Source organism: Camelina sativa, chromosome 15 (assembly GCF_030686135.1).
Source record: "Camelina sativa cultivar CO46 ecotype springtype chromosome 15, ASM3068613v1".
NCBI classification, from domain to species: domain Eukaryota; kingdom Viridiplantae; phylum Streptophyta; class Magnoliopsida; order Brassicales; family Brassicaceae; genus Camelina; species Camelina sativa.
In genome coordinates this window covers 23,150,105-23,154,516 of record NC_141894.1, presented here as the reverse complement: position 1 = coordinate 23,154,516, position 4,412 = coordinate 23,150,105, and the positions used below count along the sequence as shown (strand labels likewise).

General features: G+C 40.2%; 2 non-coding genes across 2 annotated transcripts; one reads left to right on the top strand and one right to left on the bottom strand.

The window, feature by feature from the left end:
* Positions 1-1,543: 1,543 nt before the first annotated feature.
* LOC147926962 (small nucleolar RNA R71) lies at positions 1,544-1,650 on the top strand. The gene has a single exon (XR_015583215.1). It is a non-coding gene; the product is annotated as a small nucleolar RNA R71 (small nucleolar RNA).
* Positions 1,651-3,932: 2,282 nt separating this feature from the next.
* LOC147926961 (small nucleolar RNA R71) lies at positions 3,933-4,041 on the bottom strand. Its single transcript, XR_015583213.1, has one exon. It is a non-coding gene; the product is annotated as a small nucleolar RNA R71 (small nucleolar RNA).
* Positions 4,042-4,412: the final 371 nt, after the last annotated feature.

The window sequence follows — 4,412 nt, the reverse complement described above, 5'->3', positions numbered from 1 at the left end:
TCAATGATGGCACCAGCTGTAGCCAAGAAAGATCTTCCTAAGATGAGAGGATCTTTAGGCTCTGTATCATACTTCAGCACCACAAAGTCAGTGGAAATCATGAAGTTGCCAACCTTAATTGGAATATCCTCTAAAACACCTTCAGGAATTCTTCGGGATCGATCAGCTAGGATTAGACAAATCTGAGTTCGCTTGAATTCTGTCATCCCAAGTCTCACAGCAACAGAATGTGGCATCAAGTTGATGTTGGAGCCAAGATCGCAAAGTGAGTGAGCAAACCTTCCTGTGGAGATAGAGCAATCAAGTACAAAGCTTCCACGATCTGGTAACTTCTCTGCAGTCCTACATTGAATGATTGCACTCACTTCCTTTGAGAAAACCACCTCTTGCTTCTTTTCCTTCTTCCTCTGTGAAGGCTGATTTAACAGAATCGCACTGACATCCTTAGTAAGCAGTGCTCCTTCCTGAGGGCTCAAACCATTTGATACCATTCTCTTGACATAGCGCCTAAGGGGTGGTGAAAGCTTTACTGCATCAATCAAAGGCATCTCAATCATCACCTTGTCCATCATAGCCTTGCATATAGCTTCCTCAAGCTCCTTTTTAGACCTCCTAGGCTTAGGAAAAGGAACCTTAGGTTGATACACCCTCTCAACTGTTGGAACCTGAGATTTTGCAGGTTCTGGGTTCGTCTGGGATGAGTGACGACCGACACCCAGGTTGTGTCGATCGACACCCATCATCTGAAACCGAGAGACTTGTCAGTTTCTCTCCTTTTTCTACAGAAGCAATTTCACCATCATCTTCATCTCTCACTGATATGGCATTGCAAGCATGCTTGGGGTTTGACTCAGTTCTCGCAGGAAGATACCCCTCTTGTCGTTTAATAGACCCAGCAGTCTGAATAACTTGATTCTCTAGTTTCTTGACATGAATGTTCAATGCTTCTATCTTCTTATTCAGCTTAGTATAGACATTGTCAATATTTCCATTGAATGTCACTGTCAAATTCTCTTATCCCTGAAGAATCTGCTCAAGCATGGCCTCCATTCTACTCTCAGAAGAAGTCTTAGGAGGTGGAGACTGATAAGATGAATTCCCATAGGTTCTTGTATAGCCATTGTGCTGTTGCTGCTTCTGGTCACCATTGTAAGGTCTGTTGCCTTGCTGATTACCGAATCTTTCTCCCTGATACCCAGCTCCATACACATATTTGACATTCTCCTCTGTATTCTCTGGCTCTGGCTCCAATGTCTCAACTTCAGCAGCAAATTGGACTGACTTCTTACCCATAAGAATATTGTGTGCTGAATCCAGCTTAGCATAAAAAGAAGCTAGCTGGTTTGAATCGAACTCTCCATGCAGTCTCTTTCTTTCAGCATCAGCTCTTTTAGTGCTATTGCTAGAAGCTAAATTCTCAATCAAAACTTCAGCATCTTCTCGAAATCTTGTCTTGAAGTTCCCATGACTTGCCGCATCCAAAGCTAACTGATACTTCCAGTCACACCCTCTAAAGAAGATACTCAACAGTTGTACCCTTGAAAAACCATGGTGTGGACAGTCCCTCTGATAAGCTTCGAATCTCACCCAAGCTGCCTTGAAAGCTTCATCATGTCCTTGCTTGAATGAAGAGATCTTGACTCTCAGCTCATATGACATTGCATCATCATAGAAATGGTTGAGGAAAGCCACCTTGATATCATGCCAATTTGTCAAAGATCCAGCTGGAAACTGCTTCAACCACTGAGATGCCTCTCCTGCAAGTGAGTATGAGAAGAGCTTACAGAATATGAAATCTTCAGTCACTCCATTAGCCTTGATACTGGTCAAGTGAGTATGGGAAGTGCTCAATGTGGTCCAAAGGCTTCTCGATCGACACCATCGACACCATCAGCTGGTTCGTCGACAACAGCAATTTCAGCAATCACATTGCCTTCTGCATCAAACTTTTGGCCCAGCTCATTGCGCAAGTGGCCCTCTTGATCCCTCATAGCACCATCCTCATCACACATCAGAATGATTGTGTTAACCATCTTCAAGGATTTGGCTGCTTTTTGGTTCTCACGCTCAAGTTTTCCCAACTCTTGGTTTGAAAATTTCATATTTGGACCAGTCTTGTTGCTCCTTGTGTTAGGCTTATTAGGCATACACTTGAAACACACAAGAGAAAAGAAAACAAAAGCGTGTAAATTTCAAATAAAAAGAAAAATTTAGACAAAATCAAAAACTCAAATCTAATGGTACATCAAAGAGTCCCCGATCTAGAACTGTAAAATAAAAGCAATGTAAAATATTAAATAAAACTGTTGTAAATTCAGAGAATTAAAAAGCTAGGTCTAGGAAATTTCTTAGAAAATTATGGAATATTAAATCAATCAATAAATTAGGATTCAAGCAATTAAGATCAGATCTAGAACTCTAAACACTCTTGTAAAATAAATCAGTTCTTACTGCAAATATTATCTAAATTTAAAACCAGAAAATCCAAATCTCATTGCAAAATTCTAGGTTAAAAATCAGCTTTAAAAACAAGTTTAGATTGTTCACAAAATTACTAAATCAAATCTCTTTGCAGAAAGTAATTTTGCTCATCAAAAGGTTTTATCAGGAAAATCAATTATATTCTCATATCAATTTATTTTCCTAGAGTATTAATTCTAGGTGATCAATCAAGAATTAATATGAAGAACAACCAAAGATGAAGATCTAGATAGATAATGAATCCTAAATAAACAGATCTAATAATTCATAAAACCCCTATGAAAAACCCTGAACCTAACAAGCAAACTACTCAGACATATTTAATGAAGAACAAGACATGATTCTAAATAATAAGCAATTGAAATTAAAAGAGTAAAAGGGAGTTCAAGAAATTATTCTCTACAAAACAGTTCTCTCTCTCCAAAGCTCTCAAAATCTCACGGGGTTGCAGAAAAATAAAAACTTGCTAGAATCAAATTTAATGGTTTGTAAAACCTAAAAATACTAGTTATATGTCCTAAAACACGGCAGGGACTTGTGTTGCAAATATGAAAGACTTTGGTCTAAATTGTAAAACTTCCAATTTTTGGCTCTCTCGTCGGTTTGGACTGGGTGTCGATCGATGCTCTTTCAGTGTCGATCGACACTGGTCAGTTGATCAGACTCCAAATTGACTTCTTTGATTAAATGCTCCAAAACGATCCAAATTGCTCAATTTCACTCCTTTCATGCCAAAATCCTATAAAACCTGTAAAGACTCAAAAACATCCTAGAAAACAAATCAAAAGACACTAAAAGACTTTTTATATCATGGTTAAAAACCACAAAACCATGACATATCAACGAGCAAGGAGAACCAATTCTCACACAAGGTGGTAACCCCAACCTTGTAGCCGCTGATCCGCAACTCGACTCTGAAGTTGGCCGAGACAACTAACAAGCTCCTCATGATGCTAGTCCTCTAGGGGTGGGAGATAACCTCGATGTTCCTCCTCACCAGCCTGCTGTTGTCCTTAATCCACCACTACCTCAAGCTGGCGGAAGACAACATGCTTATGTGCACCCGCGAAGACGTGCCGCACGTAACCATACCATAGCCGATTATGATGCTCCTAACCAATTTATTCAAGACCGCGCTGCTATCCGTATCACTGATCCCCCAAGACGTGACTACTAGATTAAACCTCAAATTATTGGTTTGGTGAAACAAAATCAGTTCCATGGCCTTACTACCGAACGTCCGATGGACCACATTGATCTGTTTGAAGAAATCTGCTCTACAACAAGAACCAATGGAATTCCCGAAGATTTCTTGAAGTGTAAGCTTTTTCCTTTCTCTCTAGCCGACAAGGCTCATAGATGGTTAAAGTCTCTACTTCCTGGATCGATTACAAGCTGGGAAGGATGCAAGACAGCCTTTCTTAGCCCCTTCTACACCAAGTCAAGATCCAACTCTCTTCGCCACAAGTTGCAAAGTTTTCAACAAGGACCGGTCGAATCCTTTAATGAAGCATGGGAACGTTTCAAGGACTATGAATGTGACTGCCCCCATCATGGTTTTGCTCAATGTAACCTCTTAAGTACTTTCTATAGAGGACTGCACCCTAAGTATCAACTTTCACTCGACATGGCCAGCAATGGAGATATCACTACTAAAACCGTTCAAGAAGGAAGAGCTCTCATCAACAATCTTGCCGCAAGTAGTAGCAACACTTGCACCAATTCTGATAGAAGCATCCGTTCTAGCAATTCTGACTCTAAGGAGATTGCCGACCTCAAGAACATGATGAACCAACTTCTAAGGAATCAACAACGTGGAGTAAACTCTTGTGAGATTATTAACAATGGAAACATGGAGCCTTTCCAAGTTATGACCAAGAAGAAGAAGTATGTTGGTGCTCAAGGTTACTACCAAAACCGTGGGTACAACA